The 14,782-nt window shown below is 38.2% G+C and overlaps 1 long non-coding RNA gene across 1 annotated transcript; it reads left to right on the forward strand.

Annotated features, from left to right (window-relative positions):
• The first annotated feature begins 1,339 nt into the window (after positions 1–1,339).
• On the forward strand, positions 1,340–7,807 carry LOC131384298 (uncharacterized). Its single transcript, XR_009215002.1, has 3 exons — positions 1,340–1,502; positions 2,331–2,471; positions 7,674–7,807. It is a non-coding gene; the product is annotated as an uncharacterized LOC131384298 (long non-coding RNA).
• Positions 7,808–14,782: the final 6,975 nt, after the last annotated feature.

The following is a 14,782-nucleotide window of genomic DNA, read 5'->3' on the forward strand; positions in this document are numbered from 1 at the left end:
GATGGCCTTCTTAACAAATAATATTGGGATAACTCAATAGCAATGTGAAAAGTGATAAAATAGGATATATTTCTTATAACAGACACCAGGGAAATTCAAAATAGTTTAGAGACTGAAATGTAAAAAATAAAACCACACAAATATGAAAAGAAAACAGAGATGAATTTCTTAATTACCTGAAAACGCATAAGTATTCCTAATCATGATTCAAAACACAGAGGCAAGAAGGAGAAATAGTGATAAATTTAGCTCTATGAAATTAAAACACATTTACAGTAGCAAAGTACAAAACAAATGACAATCTAGAGAAGTATATTTGTCACATGTAACAAACACAAAGAGCTAACTAATATCCTTAATTTACAAAGGCTTCTAAAAGTGGAGAAAAGACCAACAACCTGATAGAAAAAAAATGGGCGAGAGGTAACAACAAGAAATTATTTTAAAAAGAAACACAAATGACACTTAAACATATAACAGCATGCTCAATCTTGCTCATAAAAAGTAAACGTAAAGTAAAATCTACTCTTCTAACAAACTGGCAAAAATCCAAATATTTTACCAGTAGCTACAACATGTACAAGGAGAAATAAACAGGTACAAAAATCCATAGAAATTCCTTCTAGTTCTTTACATGCCAGATGGAGTTGCCTGCTCTCACTTAACCAGAAGGGTAAGAAGGCTGTAAAACCCAAGATAGTAAAAAAGTTTGGCTTAGAGATAATGTTGCATCACGTCCAAGACTAATTCTTTTTTTAAATGTTCAGTTTAAGTAGTAATAAAGTCAGTGGAGATGAAGTTTGGCTTTTATATAGTCAACCAACAATGATTATCTACCATATGCCTGACCCCATCTCCTTTCCCTGTTAAAATCTCTATCTTTGCAGAAGCACTAAGGTTATCAGCATGTCTTGGATATGCAAAGAGAAGGGGCTACTGGAGTGAACTACCCACAAGAGAAGGAGGAGAAAAGGTGCAGGAATGGACAGAAACTGGCCAATCATGAGGCTGAACAAGTGGCCCTAAGTCCTACTCTGCTGAAATATTCCTGAAAATGGTTTGAAGGCTAGAAAAATCTCTTATCAAAATTCTTCAGTGGTTGTTTCTTTCCCTGGTCCTCAAAACTGAGATTATTACAATATCTTTCTTGTTTATTCAGTACCTACACCTGGGATTTCCAGGCTCCTTACAATGGCATCCATCTCTGCTGATAACCACCGTGCTTGGAACTCCAGCAAGGCTATGGTAACCCTGGGCAACATAGTAAACAGAGGGCAAAATAGTGGCCCTCTGTTTGAAGTAGAAGCCATTTCACACTAGATGTTGCCTATGTTCCAGTGGCACATAAAATCCCACGTTAAACAAGACATCATTTTGTTGTACGTCTTTCATCATTACAGTTGGGTAAGGAGGTTGGGGAGATTTTGTCTCTCACCACCTCTCAGGAAGTTGGATGTCAACATATGAACCCCTCCCCTCTGTTACCAAGGGCGAGAGATATTGTAAGTATTCTGAAATGGGACACAGTTTGAAAAAAAAAAAAAAAAAGGAAATGTTTTCTATCAAAAAACCCTACCTCAACTGGACAGATTTGGAATGCAAGGGAAGTTTCCTGAAATATGCACTTCTCTAATTCAATCTGGTACACTTGAATCAGAGATTTGCAGGATAATTGGCTCTTTTGGACATTTAAAAGCAAAATAACCAGGTTTGTTAATGGAAGATCAGGTGTTGGGTCTTTCAAAATATTATTCACAGTCATTAAAACAGTTCCAGTAAAAGCACTCCAGGACGATGTCGTGACTGTTAGGCAGCACTGTGAGATTAAACTGACAGGCATAGATAGCATCACAGGCATCTGCTGGCTGCCAGCACCAGGAGGGGAAGCTCCCAAGGCCTCCATAGGGTTTTCCAGAACTCTTGTCCAGGGCCCCATCCTTTGGCCAAGAAAAACAAAGAAGTAGGGCTTTTATGTGAACTGAAGGAGAACTTGAAAAGAAAATGCCCTAAAATATGGAATACCCTGATGGTTCCAAGTTAGATGTGTTTATAACTTTAGAATTTCTTCTTCTTTTAAGTATGGAGTCTTTCAACGGTGTGATCCCCTTGGGGCGTTAGGTGTACTTGAATTCACCCTAACAATAAAATTAAAGAACAGCCTAGCTGGAAGTCACCACTCTCAGCAGCCAAGAATAAAGGCTTTATTTTCCCCCTTGATCATTACCCAAGTTTGCTTTTGATAGATCCCACTCACCAGGGTTTGCCATATTGGCCTATTACAAGGGATGTTTATTTTCTTCCAAATGCTATCATATGCCTTAACTCCACAGTGGCAGCAAGAAAGAAATGTGTGATTGGAAACTGTAGGCACATTGCAGACATGGACGGATGATTGCCACAGAACAAAAGGAGGCGGGAAGCCAGAGCGGCGTCGCTTTTCCACTGGGGATAGAAACCCAGACAGTCCTGTGGTGAGATAAGCCCAAACAAACCTTTCTTTCAAAACACATTTTATTTTTTTAAAGAGCCATTGTAAGAGCTATTCATATGATATTTTAAAAATTTTCGTGATTTCCTCATGAGACTCATTCTCAACCATCAGAAATTCATTTTCAGGGGTTTTGTGCTGCAAGATGCAAGACACGGTTACATTAAAAACATTGTCACACTCAAGGGAAAATGCAGCAAAGTAGTTCACAAAGCCACACAGCACCATCCACTGTATAATTTTTCCATTCTCTATTACTTCCACTGATGAAGTACACTTCCTTCCTCCTTAATATATGTGTGAGACACACTTCTTTTGTGACCCATAATCAGACTTCTTCTGAAAATCTTTACAATCATCTTGCCTACAAGGAGCTAGGTTAGTTTTCGTAAAAGTTACATGATGCTTTTTTAGTTGATTTAACATTTTTTTGGAAGTACCTATGATTTTTTTTTAAGAGACAGAGTATCAATCTGTTGCCCAGGCTGGAATGTAGTGGCACAATTTTGGCTCACTGCAGCCTCAACCTCCTGGGATCAAGCCATCCTCCTGCTTCAGCCACCTGAGTAGCTGGGACCATAGGCACATGTCACCATGCCTGGAAAATTAAAAAAAAAAATTCATGGAAGCAGGGTCTCACTATGTTGCCTATGCTGGTCTTGAACTCCTGGCCTCAAGTAATTCTCCTGCCTCAGCCTCCCAGAGTGCTGAGTTTACAGGTGTGAGCCACAATGCATGGCTGTATCTATGATTTTTACTCCCTGTTCTTATGTACCTATCATTATAGGTTTAATTATAGAATACTTTAATGATGCTATGCAGAATTTGAGATTGTACTATTTGGGTTTGAAGAGGAAGAGAGTGCCAATGCATACAATTTAACAGTTCTGTAGAGATGTGCCTGCATGTGGATTTTGTTGTTGAAACAGGGAATAGAAAGGTAAGAACTGGGTGGAAATTCCACCACATCCAGGAATGCAACAAGCAGCTTAAGATGAAAGAAAATTCCAAATGGCTTTGGGCATTTTTCTAGCTTTATCTCCAGTTTGATTTTTAGTGATCTGCTCATAGCTCTTAGTCATAGATATTACATCTATTCCTTTGTATAGATATTTTAGTACATTTCCTTGTAGAGGTGTTTTGTGATTTAAAAAAAGGTTAGTGCTTTATCTTTTTATTAAAAGATACGTAGTACAAAGGAAAATTGGCACTGACTGCAGACATGTTCATTGGAAACACGGTCAGGCTATTATTTCAAAGACAAAGGTGAAATCTAAGTAGATGTTTTATAGACTGTCACTTGCCTGGACATGTTACAGCTCCTCAGAAAAAACACATGAAACTGAAATCACAATTCTTTGTTTGTTCAAAAAAGATAGAAAATACATGAAAGTACATTTTTTACTGTGTTATTTCCTAAACACACGAAGTAGAATTATTCTGGCGCAGAAAATATACTCCTCAATATATTTATTTGCTGGTTAAAATTCTTGCTAATTGCTTATAGCAGCACACATATCATTTAGGTTCTTCAAAAACTTCATGGAAATGCATACTATGAAAAAACTATGCATGGATTTCAAACCTTGTTTACACTGAAATAAACTTGTGCTAACTTGCTATACATGTATGAATAGGATCTAGTTTGCGTTATTAAGAAGAATAAGATCTCAGTTTGAAAAGCATCCCTATCAGAGCAACATGAATTCTGCTGAACTTGAAGGAAGAACAAACATCAAATTTATGGTGAAGCTTGGGTGGAAGAATGGTGAAGTCACTGATGCTTTACAAAAAGTTTATGGGGACAATGCCACAAATAAATCAGCAGTATACAAATAGATAACTCATTTTAAGAAGGGACAAGATGATGTTGAAAATGAAGCCCACAACAGCAGACCATTCATATCGATTTGAAAGAAAAAATTCATCTTGTTTATATCCAAACTGAAGAGGACAGATGATTAGCAAATGAAACAATAGCCAACACCATAGATATCTCAAGTGATTCATCTTACACAATTCTGACTGAAAATTAAAGTTGAACAAATGTTCCACTCTATGGGTGCAAAAACATTGCACGACAGATCAGCTGCAGACAAGAGCAGAGCTTTCAATGGAAATTTTAAACAAATGGGATCAAGATCCTGAAACATTTCTTTGAACAACTGTCACAGGAGATGAAACATGGCTCTACTATGTTTGAAGTATGATCCTGAAGGCAAAGCACAATCCAAGCAATGGCTACCAAGAAGTAGCAGTGGTCCAGTCAAAGCAAAAGTGGATCGGTCAAGAGCAAAGGTCATAGCAACAGTTTTTTGGGGGATGCTGAAGGCATTTTCCTTGTTGACTTTCTGGAAGGCCAAAGAATGATAACATCTGCTAATTATGAAAGTGTTTTGAGAAAGTTAGCCAATGCTTTAGCAGACATATTCCCAGAAAAGCTTCAACAGAAAATCCTTCTCCACCTCGACATGCTCCTGCCCATTCCTCTCATCAAACAAGGGCAATTTTATGAGGATTTCAATGGGAAATGATTAGGCATCTGCCTTACAGTCCTGATTGGCACTTTCTGACTTCTTTTTGTTTCCTAATCTTAAAAATATCTTTAAAGAGCACTTATTTTTCTTCAGTTAATAATGTAAAAAAGACTACATTGACATGGTTAAATTCCCAGGCCCATCAGTTTTTTAGGAATGGACTAAAATGGTTGATATCATCACTTATATAAGTGTCTTAAACTACATAGAGCTTATGTTGAGAAATCAAGTTTTTATTTTTTATTTATTTATTTTTTTTGAGACGGAGTTTCACTCTTCTTGCCAAGGCTGGAGTACAATGGCATGATCTTGGCTCACTGCAACCTCCACCTCCTGGGTTCAAGTGATTCTCCTGCCTCAGCCTCCTAAGTAGCTGGGATTACAGGCATGGGCCACCACGCCCAGCTAATTTTGTATTTTTTAGTATAGACAGGGTTTCTCCATGTTGGTTAGGCTGGTCTTGAACAACTGACCTCAGGTGATCCTCCTGCCTCGGCCTCCCAAACTGCTGGGATTACAGGCATGAGTCACCGTGCCTGGCCTCTATCTTTTAATTCCATTTTCCAAGAACCTTTTGAAGTCCTCTTCTATATTACAGACGAATGGTCAATGGATATTTGTTCAGCTATGTTAACCTGAATTAATTGTATCTCCAAGGAAAAGTGTTTGGGTGGAACCAGTAATGTTTTAGAAAATACCACATTGCTTTCTAAAGCACAAAAGCAAAGAAGTGCAAAGCCTGTCTTCTACAAAGTTCTTTTTAATAATATATTTTTCAGTCAATGACAGAGAACCAATTACTAGAAGTAAATAAACTGGGACTTTTAGAAATGCGAGAATATGAGGAATATGTACCACTCAGTCAATTGTCTTCCTGTGTGGCAGCTTGCCAGATAATAACTGGAGACATCTGGAGGCAGAGAACAAACACTTCTGCCCACTTCTCTGCTCAAACTTGAGTCATCTGTTGTTTGTGCTTAGAGAGGTAAAGAGCAAAACTATCTCAAGGCAGACACTAGCTTCAGGCATTTACCTGTCCAAAGCTGAGAACCCACTGTTTCTTCACCAGTGCCTCACCCCCAACTTTGGGAGGCTAAATATTGTATATGTTTTCTTTTCCATTCATCCTCTTCACCTTGTTTCACCTGTTTGGCCTCAATCTTTCCCATGGGAAATGAATGAATGAATGAATGAAAAATATAATTGAAGATCAACATTTTATTTCTAGCCTCTCTTATCTCAATCTATAGAATACAGGGTAGGGATAGACAGCAAGGGATGGAACAGATGTGCCTTATTTTTTCTCTTGCCTTGCAGTTGAGAATTGGGTTGTCAAGTTGAAGAAAAAGAAATTGTGTCTCCTTTCTGATTAATGATTCAGTGTTCTTCCATACTACTTTCCCAAAAAGATGGGTAGAGAACAACCCTCCAAATAAGTCCTCTTCCTAACAGTACACTCTGAACCAAAACATAGACTACTAAGAAATAAATCTGTATTATTATAAATCCTAGTTAAGAGATCGAAATAGATTTATTTAGTTTCTAATACAGAATATAAAGACCAATAGCTACAAAACAATTCAGGCAAATATAATTAAGGAAAAGATTTTGAGTGAGAAGTAGGAAAGTCCTTAGCTTTTAGGACAAAATACCATCAATCTGTCCTCCTGCTAATGATGACAGCCAAAAATGCTGTCTATTTTTTATTGATGACAACAGTACCAATTTCAGGGTCCTGGTTATTTTGACCTTATCAAAACCCAAATTACTTCAGAGAAACGATACTGAAGACTTACTATCCGGGTTGGGATCTAACATAACTATTCCATGTGAGACCCTGGTTTTCTCAATCTCAGTAATTTTCAGAAATCAGCATAGTCATTTTTCTTTTTTCCATCCACACCCCCCATCCCTTGTTTATGGATGGCAGAGGTCCAGATGGCAGTACCCAAAAAATACCAACCTGTCTCCATACTGAAGAATTATCTGGGGACAAACCGGGAGCAAAATGCCAAATAAATTAATTCCTGTGTTAATGTCTCCATCCTGTATGGGTAGCAATAAAGAACAATCCACCAGACAAACCATTGGAATAGAATTAAAAGAGCAATAAAGGCAAGTGGAAGAATAAAATTAGGAAACCAAGTCCAAGATATGCTGATGGATGATAGTCTCAGCTTATAGGAAGGAGTTAGTCAGAGATATCTTGTGCATAGAGCTGAGTAAACCCTGGCTAGTGAGATGGTGGTTATGAGGGGAGCAGTGGCAGATGTGTGGTCTAGATGGGAAAATATGATAGGAGAGATGCTCAGGCAAGGAAGGTGCGAGAAGGAGCTGATTAAGAGCTGGAGACTTGAATGAAGGAGTTAATGAAAGAGTAAGGTACTTGTGAGCAAGAAAGATACACTAAAAAAGAGATAGGAAACCTGGGCCTACCTGCGGAAATTTGTTTGAAGTTGACCATCCTTTAGGCTTGCCATACAATTGCTGTATGACTGACATAGTTCCTCATATTTGAGACAAAGTTTACTTCAATTCTTATGCAAAAGTACATTTTATTGGCTAATTAGGTTTCTACCTGCAGAGACACACAAACAAAAAAAAAACCATAGTAGCAACATCTTACCAGGTTTTCTTAAATCCAACAGGTGGCTTCTTCTTGGATCTCTGAATGGTGGTGAGATCGACCTCTGGGCCAGCCAAGTATGGAACTCAGTCCAAAACAACGAACTTCTTTTGCTTCATGTCAGTTCAGCTTCCTACAAACAAAATTAAAGCAGCATTGGGTTAGCAATTGGAAATGCATATCAAAGAGAAGAAGCTTAACTCAAAACAGATTTTCCTAACCATCTTCAATGTACATGTGTAGGAGGAATGCCTTCTTTATTTGTAGCAGTGCAAATGTCAGTGATTACAAACATGTGTGTGACTGTTTGCCAGCAATTTGTTCTTGCCCTTGGAGGATGAGACCCTTACGGAATCCAGGCAGAATGTGGAAGTTCCATTGGCTTTGGTGTGAAATATAGAGATATGAGTAGTGGTGACAAGAGGGGACACGGGAAAGGCCCATGGATTCGAATAGGCCTTTGAGGGGAAGCACGCTGATCTCTTGTTCGCGGTGCATGCTTGGGATGGTATACACATGCCTTCTCTCACTAAGACCAGGACTGCTTAAAGAAGGCAAATATAAGTAACCTTATTTGGGAGAAAAATGCATTTTCAAGGGCTGGTAAAATGATGTGGAGGAAGGGCGGATCCAGGGAGCCTTCTGATGAGTATTGTCAGGATGTCTCTTCTCTTTCAGCCACCTGGATATGTTTCATATTTTGTTTCCCAAACAAAGGCTAGATTGGATCCCAGAAGGGAATGGTTTCCTTAGTATACATTCTGAATTCCTTTGTAAGGGAAAAATCCACTTCATCTGGTCTAAGAATACATAAGAACAAATGAAAATGTTGTGGCTGGAGATGTTCCTGAGTTAATATCAGGATGTTTGCCTGCTGGTTTCTGTTTTACCAAACAAAACATAGCTGCCAATTCATCCATCTGTAAAAGTGCTCCTTGTAGACTCCCTCAAGAGAAGTACTGGTTATTTTATTTGCAGAAAAGGTTTTCTTGGGAGTTGTTTACTTTCTGTGACTGAAGTGGGGAACATGAGGGTCCCTTTACTGAGCCCTCATATTCCATGTGTACTCTGTATTTTATTGAGGCTGTTTCCCGGTCAGAACGGCGTCTCTCTTTTTTTGTCATTCCAAATCTTTCAGTGTCTTTAGGGCTCTGAGGGCCCTGGAGAGCCTCACCCAACCTTGCATCCTTCCATGGCTGTCCCCACCTCTGTGCACTTATGAGTCAATGTTGCAGCACTTCATTACATGCTGTTCATATTACAGCATTATAAGATTTTTTCTTTTAAAAGCCTATCCTCTTCAATCAGGTAGTAAGACCATTGTGGGTTGAGGCATGTTTCATACTTCCCACATAATCACTCCAGACTTAAAACAGAACTGGAAATACATGAAATTAAAAATTATTTTTCTGTTCTCAAATAAAAATTATTGTTCTGTTCTCTACAAATCTCCAAATGCAGCAATATGCAGGTTATTCTGATATTCTACACTATTATTTGATGAAAAAGAAGATTTTTAAATATGCAGTAATAGGGAAAATCCTGTGGTCATTTAATGATTCTGGTAAGTCAAGGAGAAAAAGGTATAATTAATTAGTAAAACCGAAGTGCACAAACTATGTAACCAGGAAGAGAAATTGAAAATTGAATAACAGAGACTTAGATGGTGGGGGATGCAATTGTCTGGGAGGGGAATTTTTAAAGGAACTTCTTTGGATTTTATAGAAGTTATAAGCTTCAAGGAGGATCCATCTCCCTTTTTTTTTAAACAATTCAGCACTTGATTTAAAACATTTGAAGGATACCTAAATAAATGTAAAAAAAAAAGAGACTAAATTCTAAATTGTAAGGGCGAGTTTAATCAGAAAACACAGTCTTCAGAAGAGAATTTCTGGCAAGGCAGTGGATCCCCTATTGTAAGGAGGGCCTGCACCTGCTATAAACATAAAATACTGGATGACATAAGTATACAAAGTATCTCCAAATATATCTTCAAGCTTAAAATACAGAGAAATGTCCAGTTGTCAAGTATTAAGAATGAAAAAGAAAAGTCTGTACAATAGAGGGAAGCTAATCCTACCAGGGCAGTGGGGGTGGGGACTTTAGGTTCAGATATGAGGATTCTGACACCCACGCAGAGAGAGGGAATGTTGCTACAAGCCTGCAGTAGGGAGAAGGAGCTCTATGCCTTTGCAGACACACATACACACACACACACACACACACAGAGGCTGCCCACTACTAGCCTTGGGAAGCAGCAAGAAATGTTGTTATGTATCCAGGCCTTGATGTTGAGACAAAAGCATCTGTAGATCTGCACCAAGTACAGTTTTGAAATTTCACTATCTTCCTTACCTGAAAGCCTCAAGCCAGTAAACGAATATAATCGTTGTTCCAGGAACACTGACACCTCCCCCCCGGCCTGTTTATCAGTTTGGGTTAGGCAAAGACGACTTAGGAAACAAAAAGCACAAAACATAGAAGAAAAAAATTGCTAAATTAGACTTCTTAAAAATAAAAAAGTATGCTCTTGAAAAATACTGTAAAGAAAATGAAAAGAGAAGTCACAGATAGGGAGAAAATATTTGCAAAACATATACCTAGTAAGGGACATGCATTTAAATTATGAAGAACTCAATTTAATAATAAAAAGGCACAAAACTCAATTTTTAAATTGATAAGAGATTTGAACAGACACTTTACCAAAGAACTTTTTTAAAATTTAAAACTAATAGTATGACATGCTAGCAAGAATGCACAGCAGCTAGAACTCTCATACATTGCTGATAAGAATGGAATGGTACAATGATTGGAAAGCTATGTGTTTCTTACCATACCCATAAGCAATCCCACACCTAAGATGTTACCATAACAGCCCAGCAACTCTACTCCCAGGTGTTTACCCAACAGATATAAAAACACCCATAGGTAAATGTTTGTGGCAACTTTATTCAAAATTGCCAAAAACAGAAACAATTAAAATGTCCACCACTAGTATGGATCAACAAACCGTGATACACTCATGCTATGGAATACTACTCAGCAATAAAAAGAATGAACTACAGATGCATGCCACAATCTGCGTGAATCTCAAAAGCATTACACCGAGTGAAAGAAGCCAAATAACAGCTATATCCTCTACGATTTCATTTATATGACCTTCTAGAACAGGTAAAACTATAGGGACAGAAATCAGATCAGTGATTTCCAGGGACTGGATGTGGGGGAAGGGGATTAAGTACAAAGGTGCGTTAGTGAAATTATCTGAGTATAGGAATATTCTACATCTTTTCAGCACTCACATGAGTGCATACATTTGTCAAAACTCATCGAACAGAGTACCTAAAGAGGACACTTTACTGTGTATAAATTATTCCTCAATGAACCCGAGGTCATGTTAAATGAGTATGTGTTACATTTCTGACTTTGCAAATGCTCTACGGAATTAGAGGCTCAACACACATAAATCAAAGTTCCAGAAGTAAAGAACAAGGTGGGTGGGAAGTGGCAGTATTCAAAGTATAATAACTGAAATTTTTACAGAATTAAAGAAATATATTTCTTCATATTAAAGAAGCACCTTAAGTCCTGAGCAAGCAAATAAAACAAACTGCAGAATACCAAGTTACAGAAAAGTCCAATAGCCACTAGAGAAAAAAGATGCACAGTAATGATAATTTTCTCAATGGATACAGGATATCTGAGTCTCCTGTTTCTTGCTTTGTTTTCTTTTGTTTTGTTTTTTTGAGATGCAGTCCCGCTCTGTCGCCAGGCTGGAGTGCAGTGGCACAATCTCGGCTCACTGCAACCTCCTCCAACTCCCTGGTTCAAGCAATTTTCTTGCCTCACCCTCCCAAGTAGCTGGGACTATAGGCATGTGCCACCATGCCCAGCTAATTTTTGTATTTTTAGTAGAGACTGGGTTTCACCACGTTGGCCAGGATGGTCTCTATCTCTTGACCTCGTGATCCACCTGCATTAGCCTCCTAAAGTGCTGGGATTACAGGCATGAGCCACCGCACCCAGCCTGTGTCTCCTGTTTTATTGTCTTCTTCCTATATACTTGTTAAAAACTGTGCTAACGTAAGTCAGGCTCCTTTTTTCTCTCTTGCTAATAAGAGAAAATCTCTGCTGAAATCTAGGAGTTGTTCACACTCTAAGTATTTCTCTTTGTCTTTTGACTGATGTTCAACTCTGATGAAAATCCTAATATAATATTTAGAGATGATTCAGAGCTTAAAAATAAGATATTCTTTGTACTTATATGTTATAATTTATAAGTATTTTAATGTAAAATATTCTGCTCTAATTCTACTAAGATAACTCAATATGAACATAGCACCTCCCCAGATATTTAAGAGTAAATATACCGCTAATATATTTTGCTTTTGGAATTATCCATGATTTCAGCATGCTATGGAAACAGAGGAGTTTTCTAACTTATTCATGTGCCTCTCCACAGAAAATTCTAAAATAAATTAAGAGCTACCTATTGGAGACAATCTAACATCCAAAGAAAACCAAACTCAGTTATTTAGCCTAAAACCTTTTTTTTTTTTTTTTTTTTTGAGACAGGGTCTCCCTCAGTCACCCAGGCTGGAGTGCAGTGGCGTGATCTCTGCTCACTGCAACCTTTGCCTCCCAGGCTCAAGTGATCCTTCTGCCTCAGCCTCCCAGGTAGCTGGGACTACAGGCGTGCACCACCATGCCCAACTAATTTTTGTATTTTCTGTAGAGATGGGGTTTCACCATATTGCCCAGGCTGGTCTCAAACTCCTGAGCTCAAGCAATCTGCCCTCCTTGGCCTCTCAAAGTGCTGGGGTTACAGGTGTGAGCTACCGCACCCAGCCTTAACACCTACTTTAAAGATATACTTTTCAATTAACTAATTATTTTTATTTTCAGACAATTATAGATACACATGCATTTCTAAGAAATAATAAGAAAGAGTCAATATAACCTTTATCCAGTTTCCTCCAATGGTAACATTTTGCAAATCTACAGTACAATGTCACAATCGGGATATTAGCATGCAGTCAAGATACAAAATATTTCCATAACCATAGGGGTTTTGTTGCATATTCTTTGGGATTTTCCACATCATCTGCAAATAGGGATCATTTTCTTTCTTTCTAATCTGTGTGCATGTTTGCTTTGTATTGCCTTCTTGCATTTGCTAGAACTTCCAACATTATGTTGAATAAGAGTGCTAAGAGTGGGCATCTTCAGGTGGACTACCAGTGACCTGCACTTTAAAAAATGCTGCATTTCAGAGCCTGGAAAATCTTAAAAAGAAAGTATTTTAAACATACATTGGCCTATTTGCTCAGGGATCTTGTCACAGATGCTTACCATTTAATAAAAACCTACATTCAAAAAAAAGTAGACATCTTTGCCTTTGCCCAATCTTAAAGGGAAAGTATAATGTTAGGTGTAGGTTTTCTGTAGATGCTCTCTATGAAATTGAGGAAGTCCCTCTCTACTCCTAGTTTTCAGAAAACTTTTATTGTTAATGGATGTTGAATATTGTCAGATACTTTTCTGAGTCAATTGATATGATGATGAGATTTTTCATCTTTAGTCTGTTAATATGGTGAACTACATTGATTGACTTTTTAAATTTTATTTTTAAAGACAGGGTCTCACTATGTTGCCAAGGCTGGCCTCAAACTGCCAGGCTCAAGTGACCCTCTTGCCTCAGCCTCCCAAGTAGCTGGAAATACAGACATGTGCCACCATGTCCAGTGATATTAATTGATTTTTGAATAATTAACCAGATGTGCATCTCTGGAATAAACACCACTTGGTGATGGTGTCTGTTTTGCATTGCTTTAAAGTGATACCTGAGGCCAGGGGCAATGGCGCATGCCTTTAGTCCCAGAATTTTGGGAGGTTGAGATGGGCACATCACTCAGGTCCAGGAATTCAAGACCAGCCTGGGCAACATAAGGAGACCCCATCTCTACAAAAAATTAAAAAACTGGCCAGGTGTTGTGGCTCACACCCTGTGGTCCCAGCTACTCAGGTGGCTGAGGTGAGGATTACTTGAGCCCAGGAGTCAAGGCTGCAGTGAGCCATGATCGTGCTCCTGCACTCCAGCCTTGGTGAGAGAATGAGACCCTGTCTCAAAAACAACAACACCAACAACATAAATAAATAAATAAATAAATAAATAAATAAATAAATCCTGAAACTGCGTAACTTATAACGAAAAGAGGTTTATTTGGCTCACGGTGTTGCAGGCTCTACAAGCATAGTGCCAGTATCTGCTTGATTTCTGGTAAGGCCCCAGGAAGTTTTACTCATGGCAGAAGGTGAAGGGGGAAGTGTCACATGGCAAGAAGAAGAAGAAGAGAAAGAGAGGGAAGAGGTGCCAGGCTTTTGTAAACAACCAACTCTTGCATGAACTAATAGGGTGAGAACTCACTCATCACCAAGGGCATGGCATCAAGTTATTATGAGGAATCCCTCGCTATGACCCAAACAATTCCCACTAGGCCCTATCTCCAGCATTGGAGATCACAGTTCAACATGAGGTTTGGAGGGAACAAATATCTAAACCATATCAGTGTACAATCTTTTCATATATTGTTGACTTCTATTTGTTAATGTTAATTTAAGATTTTTGTCTTTTTATTTGTGAATCTGTATGTTCCGGGGTGGGTGGGTGTCTGTGTGTGTGTGTACTATTTCTGTTTTTTGTGTCAAGGTAACACTAACTTCATAAAATGAGTTAAGCAGTATTCTCTCTTTTATTTTCTGGGAGAGATTGTATAAACCTGGTGTTAATTCTTCCTTAAACATTCTGGAGAATTTGCTAGTGAACTTATCTGGGTCTGGAAAGTTTTTTTTGTGGGAGTTTTTCAACTATAGATGTAATTTCCATAATACTTATAGGGCTATTCAAATTATGTTTTACATTAGATGAGTTCTAGTAATTTGTGTTTTTCAAAGGTCCATTTCATCTAAGTTGTTACATTTATGTGTAGAGTCTTTAGTAATATCTCATCATTTTTGGATATTTTAATGTTTGTAGTGATATTTCCAACTGTAACAATATTCTCCAACTATAGTTGTGGATTTGTCTAATTATCCTTTTAGATCCTTCAGTTTTTGCTTCACACATTTTGC

The sequence above is a fragment of the Hylobates moloch genome, unplaced genomic scaffold (assembly GCF_009828535.3).
Source record: "Hylobates moloch isolate HMO894 unplaced genomic scaffold, HMol_V3 SCAFFOLD_9, whole genome shotgun sequence".
In the NCBI taxonomy this organism is placed as follows: domain Eukaryota; kingdom Metazoa; phylum Chordata; class Mammalia; order Primates; family Hylobatidae; genus Hylobates; species Hylobates moloch.